This window comes from Falco rusticolus, chromosome 5 (genome assembly GCF_015220075.1).
Source record: "Falco rusticolus isolate bFalRus1 chromosome 5, bFalRus1.pri, whole genome shotgun sequence".
NCBI lineage: Eukaryota > Metazoa > Chordata > Aves > Falconiformes > Falconidae > Falco > Falco rusticolus.
The window spans coordinates 72,524,381-72,541,692 of NC_051191.1; the positions used below are offsets into that span (position 1 = coordinate 72,524,381).

At 39.7% G+C, this 17,312-nt stretch overlaps 1 protein-coding gene across 1 annotated transcript in view; it reads left to right on the top strand.

The window, feature by feature from the left end:
- Positions 1 to 17,312, top strand: part of PDE3A (phosphodiesterase 3A) — a 263,210-nt gene that overhangs the window by 160,334 nt on the left and 85,564 nt on the right. The window lies entirely within an intron of this gene.

The following is a 17,312-nucleotide window of genomic DNA, read 5'->3' on the forward strand; positions in this document are numbered from 1 at the left end:
CAAACTTGTAAAACTTGGATGGCCTTCTCACCTTCTTCAATAATAAAAGGATTAGTGGTGTTAGAACTGTGTGGGGAGGTGCAGAAAAGCCATGTGTAGCTGCTGGTTTGCTCTTGACGCATCATTGAAAGGAAGCTGTGCTAGTAGTGTTAATGGCATCATGCTGAAACATTTTTAAGTTGTCTACAGAGTTATGGTTGCTGCAAAGGAGACATTGTTACCAATATTCAAGAATTTTCCTTGTTGGGTAAAGCAGTCTTTCCAATCTGGTCTTGAAATTACATAAATACATTATTAGGGCTCCAGTATTTTGGAATTGCTTTTCCTTCAGGCAAAGGATTTTTATATTAATATAAACATCTATGTCTAAATCTATAATAAACAGGCTCTGCTGCTGTGGAGCTCCATACCTGCAACCTTAATCTCAGTAGGACAGTTCCTAGCCTAACCTTCATAATGCCTCTTGGAAAAATCACTTGAGTGCCTGCCTTTTTAATGAGAAAATATCATATGTTAATCAGGAAGTTGTTACTTATTTTAATAGACAAGATTTACTATTTTGAATGCAAAATTGATTCACTAAATTATGCTTTTTTTGCCTTTACTGTTGCAGGATTTTACCTTTTTTTCTGTTCTTCTAAGCTTCTACATCTCATTTCAAAACCATCTTGAAATTTGCAGGAAATTCAGTATTTCATTAAACAGTTTAAGATGGATTGCAGTTCTGATTTTTTTAGTGCCAGTCTGTCATTTCAAACAAAAATTAAAAAAAAAAAAACACCAGAAAGCAAGCTTGTTTTCAGTGGAAACAGGAATTTCAGAAATCAGGGAAATTCTATCCAGTAAAGTAAGACCTGTACAGTGTATAATCTCTCTTGCCTCATCTGATGTGCTAGTTGATCATGTTGTGTTCTTCTGATCCAATCACTGAAAGGTAAATTGGACTCCTCTAAAATACTGTTGAGAGGAAGGCAGTCACTTGAAGGACTCTTAAGGTGACAGACTTCTTAAACATTTCTAGCATTATTACAAACGTTCATGTAATTTTTGTATGTAAATGAAAATATGGGTAGTTTTTTGTATGCTCTGAACCATGCCCTGCAGTCTTAATGGTTTGCCTATTCAGCAACATGTTTCAAGACTGCTGACTGGAGTGCGTATGAAGTCTGTGCTAGTGTTGCATCAGAGATGGAAGCCTAAGTCCTGTCGAAGTCCTCCTGCCTAATACATCCTGTTTGCTATGTGCCTCCATGCCTGAAGGGTATTTTTATTGTCAGCTAGAAATTTTTGAAGGTTTACAGCTAGCCAATAAAATACCTTAGAGAAGGGATTTAGGTGGAAGGTAAGTGGTATCATTCTGGTCCAAATAGATTTTAAATTAAAGATAAGACAGATCAATTTGACTATCAAAACCATATTTTCTATAGGAAATTGAACTTGGGCTGTTTAATAGATCCGTTTTGAGTTTTCTGAATAAATGAACTCACGGTATGAAGTAGTTGCCAAAGATTTTTTTAAGTATTTGTCCTCATGAGGCTACAGTTTCTTCCAAGGAAGGTTCCAGAGAAATTAATAAATTGTCTGGTTTCTCTTTTTTGCCCCTGCTGAGAATAAGGAGGGCTCGCATAGCATGGCCTAATTTCAAAGGGAGAGGTCTTGTGGGCATTAAGTCTGTTGCTGCAAATGCCCATCTACATGGAGTGCAAGTAACACCATTTGTTGGGTACCGGTAGGGATGTTTGTACTTGGGAAAAATGAGATAACTGGTTACTAAACGTGCAGATGAAGTTCCCTGGATTTCAGTAGAGGCTGAGGAGGAGGCAGTTGTGAGACGATAACTCTATATAAATTTTAAAATCTTCTCTGTCTTTCTGAGAATGGTTTTGTTCCTTCCTTGTGTGATGTTTTAGATACTTCACCACCATTTTGTTGATTGCTTTTAAAAAAGGGGATGAGGAGGAGTTCAGTGGCACTCTCTGCAGGTCAGCCTGTGCAGTCATTTGAACCTTACCTGAAAGATATTGTTGAATTATTAAAACCATTATTCTAGAAAACTCTGTATCAGGTTTTAATGTAGAAGCCTCCTGCTGATTTTTTTTTTCTTAGGCAGAGTGTCTTTTAGTTTTATTTTTTTAGAAAAATAAGCAAAAATACTTCACCCCCAAGCACGTGTTCCTTGAAACAGGATAGAATCTGGATATGTAGCATTTCCCTTACAGAGCAGTGAGGTGTTTCCTTCTAAATCCATCTAAAAACAAGTGTATAGTTTTAACCAATTTCATCCTGTAAGCCCATTTTTATTTCATTTGTGCTGTATAGGTGTTCTGCAAAGGTTCTAGGAAGCTAATTGTAATAAATCTTGGAAGAACCTTGTAAAAGTAGCAATATGTACCACAGAAATGTTAAAGGATCTTGATTAAGGTGGAAAAAGAAAATGACCCAAGCTCTCTAATTACCATGTGGTGTCCTAGTGCCCAGTCACAAGAAGCAAGGAAGAAAAGTTTCATTAGGGGGAAGAAAATAAGCCTCAGTTATTCCACTGTAGCCTTAGACTCTTTTACATGACTCTGAAAATTGTCTGTCATAAGAATAGTGTTACCTAATTTAACTAGTTCCCTGAAAGGTTAGGAGAAATTTAGGATGTTCAGATTTTTTGCATGTAATATAAGAGATCTGTTTTATCCTTTTGTGATTCGGTTGCATCGTTGCCAGTATGTGTCCTTAATGAATGTGCCCTTTGTTAAACAAGATCTTGCTTAAAAATTAAGATGAGTAGTTAAATCTAAGACATCAGGTGTTTAAAGATGGACTGGCAAGTGCCTGCAGAATCTGCCAGAGTTGCTTACAGTGTTTCCCTAGATCTGTGGGGCTTTCCTCCAGCAGAAAAATGGGATTTGGGAGGACAGGTCTCAGTGGTAGCCAGGTGGTAGGCAAGTAGTGAGAGGGAAGGAAAGGGTTTAGGCTTATGTTATTGGAAGCCAACTTATTAGTCTTCCATGATCTTTTAATTCTTACCGAGTAAAGCAATGAAAGTGGGAAGAAAGTATCTTAGGAAGCCCCCTGCATGTGTGAGTGTTAGCAATGTCACTTGTAAGAAAAGGAAGTGGAACCACAGGTTTACCGTAATGTAAAACTAAAATCCACATATAAACTCATAAAATTATTCTACCAAGACTTATTAAACAAAATTCTAATCCTGTTAAGATTTTATTAAGAACTAGTAGGTTTTCTATGGTATGTGATGAAAGATGAGAGGAAACTGCTACAGTGCATGTCATACTGTATGCATGTAATGACCCACTTGAAAAATACGTTCCTTTTCTGATGTGGGTGTTAAATGCAAAGTGATGTAATTACAGGTAGCAATGGATATCAGATGAAATACACAGAGGCTTATGGGAATTCCTGTTTGCAGGAGTTTGTCTCCTGATAAGCATCTGCAATTCAATAGAATGTAAATGGGACAAGTAAAAAGCTGTCCTTACAATATTTAACTTGCTTCTGACTTCCACACTGCACTATTTTTTTATAGATTGCACACACATATATGTATATGTATGTGTGTATGTTGTAGGATTCCTTTTCTTTTAGAATAATTATACTATTAAGGCTGCTGTAATTAGAGTGAATTATAGGTTGCCTTACAAAGAGCAGTGAGTTCCTGGGTTTTTTCTCCCCCTTCTTTTTTTGATCTCTGAAGTTAACACTTCCTGCTGTAAATGCTTCATGCAGAGAACTTACTCTCTGGATTTGAAATCAAGCAGAAAGTGCAAAGTGAATTTCATTACGTTCCATGTTTAATTTTTTAAATTAATACAGTTAGGATTTAGGCATGAAACTTTGAAATTGAGTTCCAAGTTGAAGAAAGTCCTAGTGTTTAGGAATGCTTAACCCACCTAAAGAAATGTTTCCTTCAAATATGCACATGCAGTCTGTAAACCCACATCATCTTACTCATGTGAGGGGAAAATATTCATACCCATCTCTAGTATCAGTACATGCTACAAGAAAATGTGACTAGCAGAATTCATCCTTGGCGTATTATCCCTCTGCAGAAAAAAATATGCAAACTGTATTTTAGTTATTCTACCAAAACTTAATATGATGCTTCTAAAATATTTCAGGTGGGACCCATGGCACGCTTTGTGCACACGTTTTTACAAGGGACCTTGAATGTGTGGGAGTTATTTATTGCTGTGTCATCAAGACTTGTTTGGCTTGCTGAAGATGTAGGCGTAGCCCCAGGAGTCAGTGGAATTGAGTGATCGTTCCTCTAACGTTATAAAAGGATGATAATTGGGAGAGAAACACAGAGGTCCAGTGTTTTTAATTCTCTTTAAATATAAAAGCTCTCAATTATATATCTGAGGTGCTGCATTTTACCCCTCCAGTTCCTAAGCAACAGCTATTTTCAGATTGAGTGCGTCTGGTGTTGTCTACCTACTTCAGGCTTTTGCAAGGTAATTCGTCAGTGTAAGCTAGGCTTTTCACTATCTCACCCAATTCCCTTTGTTGTGGCACTACAAGGAGACGGATGCTTTAGAGAAACAGGAGAAGCTTAGGCGTAACCCGTCTCAACCTTGCAGCTCACAAAAACTTGTATGCATCGGGGAGCTCTGCCGCCTACAGCAATGAAGCACAGGAGTCAGAAATAAGGTTCTTCACACTGGTTTGGGAGAAGCCTTTTTCTCAAGTGTGGCAAAACCTCTAGAGCAGATTCAAAATCATGAGCCGGAAATCTCTGTACTTGCTGAAGCGTAGATGGGAGTCGATTCCCACTACTGACCAGGTACTGTGCTCTGGTGAATCTGTTGTGTCTCTGTCTTTCCTCGTAATGCCACTGTAAAGAGCTTTATGGTGATTTAACGGTGGTGATTGGGGTCCTCTGCATACAGCGAGAACCAGCTGGTCATTACTTGTCATTTCCATGATGAATAGTGCAAAATGTTGGTAACGCTGATTTTGCAAGAGCATGTGCTTGTGAATGTGGAAGTGCCATGGCAGCCCACTAATGCAGACTTATTTAATGAACTGTCTAAAAAATGAGACTTTTCTAAAGGTTTTCTAAAGGTTTTAAACTGAGTGGCTGAGGAAAAGTGTAGTCTACTGCTAATGGGTTTCTCGGTGCATGTCTTTGTTGCATTTCGTATCTTGCATGTATGTATATGTGTGTGAAATCACTGATTACAAGTAGATATAATGCATTGGCAGAACCTCAGCATTTTCAGCATCATCTTGATGCATCATGTAAAGCATGTTAACAAGGATGAGAGTAAAGCAGATGTAAAAAGAAAAGATGTAAATATCTGCTGGGAAAAGCAGATGTAATGTAAAAATTGTGGGATGTTGTTTGGAGCAAGCACCATCACTGTAAATAGGAGCAAGATGTGATGAATGTACAATTATTACATTTCCTACTTCTTGCTCCAGGCACTCCAGGATTCTGTGAAATTTTTTCAATGTCTTACTTGGGTTGTAAAAACACTAAAAGAAGTAATTCTAGAAATAATATTGAAAGGAAAGTGAGGTAGTAGCTTATTACATGTTCCAACTTAGTCTTTTGTTTATAAAGTGGTTGACTGTGAAGGGATGCCTTTATCAGTGGGAAAGAGGCAATTTGGGAGAATATTCTTCAACAGAACAAAGGATGGACTACAGAATTACTTCGCATTTTTTGAGAAGGATCCTCCTGTACCCTTTCCATTGAGAGGGGGATGGGAAGGGCAGACTACATGCTTTATTTTGTAGAGTTGTAGATTTTAAAGCCAACACTGTGAACATCTAGAGATCTGTCTCAGGTTAGTAAGAAAATACTGTGCTGTCACATCCTGTCACATCAGGCCTAATTTTTCTTTATTCTTTAAATTCTTTAAATAAGAATATTCCTTTTAAATAAATGTTGTATTTTTTTAAACATAATGCCTTCTCATTTTACTTTTTCTAATTTAAATCTCCCACCATATCAATTTGCTATACTTTTGAATACCAAATTTAAAAAGCCCTCTTTCAGAAATATCAATTTTTCCTGAACAGGTAATGCTTCTACTTTGGTTTGCTAGCACTTAAACTGGCTCAAATATGTAATTCATAATAAAAAAATGCACCATAGAAATAATAAGGCACTACTGATGAATACAATGTCATTGTGTTGAAATTGAATTGAATTGATCCAGTTCAATTTGGCATTCTTAAGTCTCCTGGTAGAAGAGGGGTAAATAAATGCACTGTTCGGAAGTGAGTCATTTGTTATCTTGTTTCTGTTAAAAAGATGTAGAGACACTAACGTCATTTCAAAGGAAAGCTGTATGTCTGCCTCACTGTTCCAGTGTTTCCTTTAAATCACTCTAACCCTGATGTTGCATTGCATCATACTGTGTTACAGTGTGACATATCTGGGAAAAATAAGTATTCTTTACCTAGGTGTGAGGTGTGCATGACTGCACTGAGCTGTGTATCATTTCCATCATCAGCCCCTCAATGCCTCTGGAGGGTTTTAAAAGAGAAAAGGAAATTTCCTTGATGCATCTACCACTTTGGGAGAAGTGAGACTCAGTAGGTGATGCACGTAGATGGAACTGAAATGAGCGTAGTGTGACTCTAATGGCTGTTGGAGGGTAAACTGAGGGAGGGAGGATGATGTTCAGCTTCAAACACATAGATATTTCTCTGGCTGTTCATACTGCTCCTTATGCTGGGTGACAGGTGGAGTGGGGCTGCTCTGTTTGTTCTTTCCCTTGCTCAACAGTGCCTCATTGGAAAATGCAGTTACTGTGCAAGATGGCAACACAAAGAGGCAAATTCTTGAGTGTCTTAGGCTGATACTGTTCACATGTTCACATAGGTACTGTATAAAAAAAATAGCTCTGCCTTTTGGTGCAAATTCATTAATTAGTCCTTAAAGGAATGCACTAGCATACTATGTTCCAGGCTAGCCTTGAGGAAATTATATTATATTTTGATAGGTAAGTAGTAACATTGCCTGTTATTTCTCTATTCAGAAGAGATGAAAGGTGTTTATGTTAACAAATGACAAAACCTCTCCCAACTGGTTTACTGTATTACCATATTATTTTTTTTAAAGACTAAAGGAAAGAAATAAAATGGAATTCTGAAAGTGGGATTTTTTGCTTGATCTTATTTTGAGTTTAAAATAATATGGCAGATCTGACTTTTAAGGATATGGGAGCGGTAAGTCCACAGTGAAGTCTGATACTCTATTGAATGTACTTTCTATCTTTTAAAAGTCATCAAGTGATTTTTATTCCTCATCTTACATAATTTACATCAAATAGAAAGAGCCCCTGAACTGTTTAGTCAAGGGTGAGCAGGCTGGGAAGTAGGGGTAGAGAAAAACCAAGAGTAGTTACGATGGTTATAGACAATATAGTTGGGTAGTTTAGGGTGGGGTTTTTTTGTTTGGTTGGTATTTTGGTTGGGGTTTTTTTTTTGGGGGGGGGGGGGTATTATAGAATTTTTTTAACCTTTTGAGCATCGTTTACACTCGTACACCTACATCACAGAAGTCTCCATGGTTTCCAGGATCTCGTGTGACAAAGGAATTTTTTGGTTGGTTTTTTACTTTTTGTGTGTGTGACAGTGAGGAAAGTGGGTTTGACTGTTAACCCTGAATTAGATTTTTTTGGTTTCAGTTGGTGAGAAACTTCTTATCTAGCCATACATTTTTATATGTGGGTGTTTTATCCTGTGGGTGTTTTGCATGAGCAAATTTAAGCAAAATGGTGATGAATTATATATTAGCCTCTATTCAACAAACTGTAGTATCTCTTAGTCCTTGAAACTTGAATAACTTTATATTTCTCAATAATTTCAGAAGGAACTACCTTTATAGATCTAAGGAAATAATTTATGAATGTCTTTCTTCCTTGTCTATTCAGCAGATTGGATTGCCTGAAAGTCTGTCTTGAAGTTTCAGGACAGGTTTGAGGAGTAATAGTCTATTTGTTTTGTGTGTTGTATGTACGTGAGGATTTGTTTCTTGGACTGATCCTAATTTTTTATCCCTGATAGCTGCAACTGAGAATGATTTCACTGAATGGACATGCATTTAAAATGCTGTGGTAACCAAATGTGCCAGAAGTGATGAGAAGTTAAATATTTGCTGTAAGGATGTTGAGTATTTCCCTCTGCTTGAAATTCCCTGTAGATTTCACGAGCCGTAGTCTTTGAGCCTAAGTTCTATTTGTTACCAGTCCTGGGACAGGAAGAATTTTCACACATTAGCCCATGATGGAAACTTAATTGTTTCATTGATGACTGTGAATTTAAAAACAGGAACTAGATTTATATGGCAATATGAAAGCCAAGTAACCCAATAATTGATATCCAGATTTATATAATTATAGATTGTTAAAAGAAATGTACTGTGCAGGTAAACAAATGCATCAGTAATATTTCTTTAGCTAGAAATGCATGCTTATAGCAGTGTAAACAATGATAATGATTTCAGTACCATAAAGTCACTGGTTTAGATTTTGGTGAATTTGTGTAAATCCCATGAAATGATGCCTCTCTTACCTGCCAGTGATTTACAGCACAGCTATGCCTAAGGCAGTTTGCACCTGCAGTATAATGTCCTGTTTCTTACCACTCATCCAGCAGATAGGAGAAACTCGCATAGGCTACAGCCTATGCAGGGTGCTAAACAGCAAATAAACTGATCCCAATATGACTTGAGTCATAACTCTGTGAAATGATAAATCAAGGGATTTTCTGAGGGAGAGCCTGATATAACATTACGTCATGCAGCTGCCATATTTTCAGTGTGTCCATGTATGAAGTAATTCTGATGGATTAAAGCTGCTGTAAAGAAATGGAAGAGGTTCACTTTGCCAGGATTGGGAATTCTGTTTTCACTTTTTTCTTTTTCTTGTTTTGGGGGTTTTTTTTGTTTGTTTGGTTTTTTTTGGTGGTTGTTTGTTGTTGGTTTTTTTTTTTTTGGGGGGGGGGGGGTGTAATTGATGGCCCAGTCATCCACAGAGTGTTTTGTTAGTTGCATCCTGCCTTTCTGCTCTCAATAGTCCTCACTCATAACCCCTACACATCCATGAGGATTGACACATCATGTCTGATACCTTTATGAGAAGCCTGGAGGTCCTGTTCTTTATTTTTCTGTCAGATGTCCATGAAATTCAGACTTTTCCTTGCTGTTGTCCAGCTGCCCCTGCATCTAGCAGCCTGACAGCAGTATGGTACTGCTGATTATTTTCGGCCAGAACCAGCTTCGCTGGGAATTTCATGCTGAGGAAGCACAAGGCTTTGCAAGACAGCAGTTCTTGCATCTCAACAGCAGGCATGACTGCATCAGTATGGATGTTTGTATAGGGGAGAGCCATGGCAGAGCCTGGCTTACAAGTGGGACATTATCAGGGACCTTGCTGAAAACCTTCAGTGCATCAAGGAGTCTTGTTATGTGCCTCCTTTCTGTGCCAAGGTCACGAATCCTTCCATAGAGAAGGGGATGAAGCAGCAGTTGTGGGAGAGGAGGTCTTGGAGCAGTTGGTGTGGGACTGTGCAGGCTTCCCTGAGGCCTCCCTGGCTCTCAGATTGCCTAAGGATTAGGAAAGTGTGCAAAAGAGCCAGGGTCACCTGGAGCCAAGAAGTTCCTTTCCTTTCAAGTGCTCATGCCTGGTGGGTTGTGCCTGGTTATTCCTTTTGCACAATCTGTCCCCCAGGTGCTGTGCTTACCATGGCAGCACCACAACACATGGTCTCTCGAGGAGGTTTCAGTGGCAGCAGAATAATAAACACACACAACTGTGGAGATGCAATGCAAGCCAAAGCAGAGGTAATGCGCTGCCTTGTATCACTGCATTTGCTTAGAAGACGTGTGGCATGTCAGTCAGATGGGCTGCAGGACTAGCAGTGCAAGTGACCGCAGGAGCTCAGCAGAAGCCCCCAGCTCCACTTGTATCTCCAGCTTATTCAAATCCACGCATCCAGGCATTACAGCCTTTTCACTCATAGCTCATCTCTCCCCCAGCCTTCACCTTAGAAAGGCCCATGGGGAATACATGCCTGAAGCGGAGTTTGTGCTGGGACATGTTGCAACAGTGATATTTGTACCTGACCCAATCCCTCTTACTGTACCTGAAAAAAACAGCTTGGTTTTTGTGGGGTTTTTTTGTTTGTTTTTAAAAAAGTTTCCTGTTAAGTATGTTTTTGTGGTTTTCTACAGTTAATCATTGTTAATAAAACCTTACATTACCCTTTCAGCCGTTTTTCAAAGCTGTAGTGGCAGAGCACAGATGTGTGGAGTTTGGGATGTTTCAAGAAAGAAGCCTCATGAGAGGGTTGTGGATTGGTTGGAATATGGAACGGGGGCTGAGGAAGGAGAGTTGCTTCTGCACAGCAGGAAAGGTGCAGAAGACTGAGATGGGGATTAAGAAATGGTCTATAAAATAATTCTTTCCTTTCTAATGCAGCAAAAGAATGATGTAATGCAGAAATCTACCTCAAAGGAATAATCTGCGTGAGATTTGGCCTTGCTTCTCCTAGAATTGAGGAGTTGAGCCACAGGCCACTGACTGTGGGACCGTTTCTGTTTGTCCCCCAGGCTTTCTATCCTGCTGTTCTAACAAACAAGTGAGAAGGGAATAGGGTGGTAATGAGCTTGGCACCTGAGAGAGACTGCTCTTGCTCACCAATGTACCACCACCACTGCTCAGGAGATGACCAGAGAGTTTCTGTGCGTAGACAGCATTGTCAGGATGTGCATTTAGGCCATGGAACCAATGTTTCTAAAGTACAACAGAGACCAGTTCAGAAGGATCAGCACCAGGAATATATTTGTTCTCTTGCATGGCTTTGGCTAGGCAAGAGCTGGGGTGTGGAACCTCAGGGCTGTACATCCTTCCGTGCTGGCAATTTGCAATAAAATATCCATAGTGATTCACAAGAGCCTGAAAGTGTGATAGAGAAATTGCAATAAGCTGTAAGAGGCTAAAAGCTGGGAGGATGAAAGACAGGGTATGTTGTACCGGCAGTTGTAACACAGAAGGTGCAGGCAAACCTCCTGCAGCCTCCCATATCCATCACTTACAGGATGGAGAAAAGCCTTTTAAATGGTGTCAGCCACCGATGAATCACCTTCTCTGTCAACTTCTCCATCCCAAAATGATTGGCAGTGGTACAGAAGTGGACTGGAAGCTTGATAGTGACAGCCTTCTTCCTAGGACTCAGTCACTCTGTCATGTCAATGTTCTTCATAGCTAAGCAGGAGCTCAATGTAGATTTCCAGAAATACTGCCTTTCTTCTTGAAAACCTGTCTTGACTGTTAATCCTCCCAGGTTTGTAGTGCAAGTCTTGCTGCTAGTGGTGGAGTCGGGTTGCATGACATAAAAGAGAAGTTGCTGCTGATACTCAACTTAAATTGTATTTTACTTTATTCAGTGAGCAAGTTCCTGTTCAGGAAGGTTGTAATTTATAGGATTGTAGCCATACTGCAATTCAGTGCAATTTGGAAAAGGAATCAGCATTGAAATGAAAACAGCAGTCTGAAGTCTTATCCTGGTGAAATGATTCCTTGAAGCAGCGAAGAGCATAAGCAGTTAGGTATGGTGACATTTGATGTAGTATTTTGAAAAACAGAGATAGTGGAAGAAGCTGATATGCTGTCTTTTTTTTTTTTCCCCAAGCGGGGCCTTAGACTGGAGAGCGCATATCCAGTTCTGTGGCACAGATACAGGTTCATTATGGCAATTGAATTGAGAGCATGAGATTGTGAACTGCCGTCATTTGGAGCAGAGGAAGTGGATCTTTATCGCTCTGGAGTGGTCAGACTCCTGAAACACCCCTTAATCTGCCTGGGTTTCTCTCATTACTACAATGTATCTTTCTGGCCCATCAGTTCTCGTTATTTTTGTGTTGCTCTTGTTTGCACCCTGTTTTTATGCAATGTAACATATGCTGGCTACAGCTTATATTTCTCAATTACTTCTTTATAAATTCCTTTGAGGTAGTTCAGACGCTTATGGTCTTCAGATTAAAAGACATCAGTTAAGAGATTTTGTTCATGTGCATTATTTTTTTTTTAGTTCTCCAGTTGCAAACTGTTAGGAAAAATGCTTATGGCATCAGTTATACTTGTTTGTTGGATTTATGGGGATTTAAAATTTATTGGCATTTGACAGCTAAAGTTGCTGATTACCTTTAAGTACCCATAAAGAAACTTAGAGAATTTTAGAGAATTTAATCTGATGAAATTTAAGTCCTCTACTTTAGCACAAGCTAAACTATCTGCATGTTTTCAGATTGTAAATTCTTCAAAATGCCAAAATTTGGACATCCATATGCCAATCTCTGAAACAAAAATTACACTGAGAATGTTCTGAGTCCAGAGTAGTACATCTCAAGAGGTTAGTAGTTACTGATGAGTAAGTGTCCCTTAGTCTGCTGGAAATGGCTGTGCTGGATATAATTTTCAGAATACAGGCTAACCATTGCAAGGGGAAACATCAGCGCAAATGTTTAATTTCGCAAAGGTATAAGCAACTGAAGACAGGGTCTTATGAAAGGAAGCGATGGCCAACATATTAATGGGTGATACAGCTAGCTTCCTTGTAATGAAAAAACAAAACCAAAACATGTTAAAATTATGTAGCATCGTTACTTTTGTGATGATGAGAGACTACATTTTGGCTCCTCACAAATACTAAAAGCTGAGAGCTGTGCCACAAGGTGTTCTTTTCATTTCCAGTAACATATTACATTTCACTTATTGCGTATGTGTATTTGAGGTATTTCTTGCCTCCCCAAACAAATTGTTGAACACAATCATTATAAATTCTTACCTTCCTGTTTTCAGAGATGAACCAAATTACTGAATGAACATGATTAATTATGCCTAGCCTTCAGCCAGGATGCTTCCACTGGTACATTAATAGTAGCACTGCCAGAGGATGTGGGCTGCTCTAACCTTCCTTACAGAGTTTCCATAATGATGTTAGTGTTGGAAGATGTCTTCAAGAGTGAGGACTAAATGAACTGACTGATTTCACTATATAATGGAAACTTTGGTTTAAAAGGATTTTTATTAATACTGTTTTAATTTTTTTTCTCTGTGTTTTGTGTCCACACTGGGGAAGATATGTACGCTCTAATTGCGGCTCTCTAGGATACTTCTAAAGAATAAATAAGTGAAAGTATTTCCTATTGTTCCTTCTTTACAAGAACACATGCTGAACTCTCTAGTAGCTCATTTTATGAGTTTCCCAGTGGAAAAGCTCACAGCTGATCCAGCTCTGTTCTCAACAGCAGATGTTCTTTTTCTGCTTGACTTTAGTAGTGAGCTATAATTTTGTCCTGTCTCTGATGGATCAGTGTTCAAAATTTCAAAATGAGTTATTGGAGCAACCTCCTGAGATTTTGAATAACCCAGAGCTGAAGTAAATCATAAATGAAGTCTAGTCATAAAAAAGAAAATTTCGTGTTGGGTTGGATTTTACAGATCAAAGATTCATTGTGTAATGTGTCTGCATTGCTCAATTTTCAATTCCTGAATAACCTTGAGTGTTACAAGAGCAGTATGAATTCTCGCAGTCTATAAAGGAAGCCTGGACATTATCAGACCTGAGTCTAGAGTTCATAATTATTAAGTTACTGGGCCTTGTGCAGGACTAAAAAAGCTACTTTGTTACAGTGAGTAGACAAGCCTCTAGGGGAGAGGTAGAAGTGTCAGTTACTGCACTGCAAAACAGGTTAAAAAAAAAAAAAAAAGGAGGGGGGTGGGGTGGTGGCACTAAAAGGTGTCTTTATGAATAAACCTGGATGATGGAATGAGTGCACCCTCAGCAGAGTTGCAGATGATACAGAACTGGGAGGAGTGGCTGCTACACTGGATGGTTGTGCTTCAGAGGGACCTTGACAGGCTGGAGAAATGGGCCAACAAGAATCTTTTGAAGTTCAGCTGAGGGAAATACAAAGTCCTCCCACACCTGGGGAGAAATAACTGCAGGCACCGGTACAGGCTAGGGACTGAATGGCTGGGGAACAGCTTGGAAGAGAAAGATTTCGGGGGGTCCTGGTGGACACCAAGTTGAACACGAGCCAGCAACATGTCTTTATGGTAAAGAAAGGCAACAGCATCCTGAACTGCATTGGACAGAGTATTGGCAGCAGGTTGAGGGAGGTGATCCTGCTCCTCAGCTCAGCATTGGTGACACACATCTGGAGTGCTTGCGTACGGGTCTGTGCTCCTCAGTACAAGAGAGACACAGAAATACTAGAAAGTGTCCAACAAAGGACCACAAAGGCGATTGAGGGACTGGAGCATCTGTCGTATGAGGAGAAGCTGAGTGAGCTGAGGCTGTTCAGCCTGGAAAAGAGAAGGCTCAGGGGGATCTTATCAATGTGTATAAGAACCTGATGGGAGAGAATAAAGGAGATGGAGTGAGTCTCTTCTCAGTGCTGTCCAATGACTGGACAAGCAGCAATGGGTGCAAACTGAAATACAGGAATTCCCATTTTAAAATAAGGAAAAAACTTGTTTACTGTGAGGGTCACCAAGCACTGGAACAGGTTGCCCAGAGTTTGTGGAGCCTTCATCCTTGGAGATACTCAAAGCCCAACTGAATACAGTCCTGAGCAACCTGCTTTAGCTGACACTGCTTTGATCAGGGGAGATGACCTGGGTGATCTGCAAAGGTTCTTCCTATCCTCAGCCTTTCTGTGATTGTGTCCCATGTCGTCATGAAGATAGGCATCCGTAGGGCACTGGTTTTTTCCCTTAAATTACAGCAAGTTTTTTTTTACTAAATGTAGCAGCTCAAAGCTGTGATGAGGTACATTAGTGCTACTAGATACTTCCCTCTGCTAATATTCGCATATTTGCTGGTAAGCAGAATTGCCAAGGAGGTCCTTGCAGATCATAATTCATTAGCTGGTGTCCTTCTCATGTCTGGATGATGCTGGCAAAAGGGATGCAAAATGTTCAGAAAGAAGGGGAATACAGTCTTTTTCTACTAATTCTTTGCAGCTCACAAAGAGGATGAGAGATAGTGTTAGTGTTCCTATCCTGCTTGTTGAGGTGTGAAGGTAGAAGGTGAGCTCGTAGAGCTGTAAAGACTCATTCTCTCTATATCCCAGCCCCATCCAGTAGCTGGAAGACACATGGCAGTAGCAGATGTTTGCCTTTTTGTTTTCTCTACACCTCCCCCTACATGCACACAAAAATTGGGAGGAGGGAGAATAGCCATAGATAGAGAAGGGAAGCCAGAAAAAAAAATATCTTTCCAAAGAGAGCTGGAGCTTTATTAAAAACCAGCTACCAAGGTGGTGATTTAAAACATGTAATCCCTTTTCAGACTACACGGATAGTATTTTGGTAGTAACCCAGACAACCTTTCTTTCTGTTTCCAGTAACTACTTCTGAACCACAAGAACTCACATCTCTAAAACAGAGCTTTAAAAATGAGAAAATGTCACTTGTTAATACTATTATTCTTCTGGTATCTGATAGTCAAACAATTTGAAATTTTCTCTCGTGTATGGTTTTGAAAGTTCATATGCTGTTCTCACATATGTACGCTCAGCTTCAGAGTACACCCCACACATACGGCCTTTTCAGTTTTCACATCCAGAATAGTGGGACCTGAATCTTCAAAGTTAAGTGACAGATGTTAGAAATGTGGAATGGCAATAACCTTTTTGTCTGTCATATTATCACAGGCCAATTTTCGTAGGTATCTAAAAATAACTGTGCATACAGAGATTGTGTTTTAGGACTCCTGGAGGGGTTTATGTGCTTGCTTCTTTTAAATTAACAGTTGAGAGGTAAGTGAACAATCTGCAAATAATTATTTTATATTAAATTCTTCATTAAGATGCAGAAAAGGAACGGGGGGGGGGGGGGGGGGTGTAGCTGACAAGAGAAGCTGCAGTAGTACTTTCTATTCCTTGCAACTCTGTGGGATGTGAAAGTGATGAGTAGCTGAAGTCAACAATTAAGACCTTAAAGGATCAATGTTGCCTTTGAGACAGTGCTGTCTCAGAATGGCAGTTGTTGCTGGGATTTTGATGTGGCTCCATTCCCATCACAGAAACAGACACTGAACAAAATCACACTGTAGATTTTGGCTCATTTCTGTCCAGATAGGAGTTGTTAAAAAGTATGATTGTACATGTGGTTTCTGTGTGTAGCTGCCACCTCCTGTCTTACAGAGACTAGCTTTCTTTTTTGAGCTGTTACTAATATTAGCATTGACAATGGGTACAGCTTGATGGTGGTGGAGGAACAGCACAAGGCACAGTGTCTCCTTTGTCAAAGGGCACGGTGCAGGTGGACAGTAGTACATCGGAGCTCAGTTGTGATAACCACCCCAGCATACTTAGGCTACAGCAGAAAAGGGAATGCTGTGCAGTGAACATTTTTTTACTGAAAAGCAAGTAGAGCCTGGAAGAGGAGGAAGAGTAGAAACTGGAATGGAAGTGCCTTAAGAGGGGCATGAGTCAGTAAGACACACTGTGTTGTCCTGTACCAGACATATCTTCTGGAGTAAATCTCATTATCTGTTGACATGGGGTATCCCGTTGGCTTTGGGACTGCATAGACAGCACCTTTCTTTCAAGATTGTGATGCTTGTCTCCACTCCTCCCTAAGCACTGAGTCTTAGAGTAGGGAAGAAGAAACTGGAAAAGTTATGCAACTGGGTGGTGGATTCCTGAGATGCTTGAGGTCCTAGGGATGTGCTATTTTTGTTGCTACAGGCATTTAAAAAAAATGTACTTCCAACATTTTGTTTTGGAGTTATTGCTGGAGTTCTGAAGTCCAGGAATTTTTAGCAAGTCCTCACCATAGGAGCAGAAAGAAACAAATCCAAGATATTTTAATATGGCATACATAGTTCTGTTGCTGCTAAAGGGAAGTGCTCTACTTAAATGTCAAGAAAATGTTGGCAACAGCTGACTTGAGAGAAATTATCTGTTGATCCTGCTCCATTTTCTAATGGTCAACTGTCTTTCACTGAAAACTCTACCTCAGTCTTTCAGTGCTTGAGAGGCATTTATTATGTAATGGATACGTACTCTGCTTTTTTCTTCAAGTTGGGCTTTTTGGAGTCCTTTTAGTCAGGTAGATGAACCCTCCTTTGTCAACATCTCTTCTGTGTGCTCTAGAGGGAAGCACTTGTGGTAGCGATTGCATAAAGGTGCAGCACAATTTCTGGGTCAGACTTTTCTTCTGGTGGTATTTGGAAGCACACCTCCTGTTTCTCTTTAAGTAGAAATTGACGTCTCTTGATCTCAACTGCCATTGCTAAGGAGATAAATAAGCAGCCCTGTTTTAACTGGTATGGTT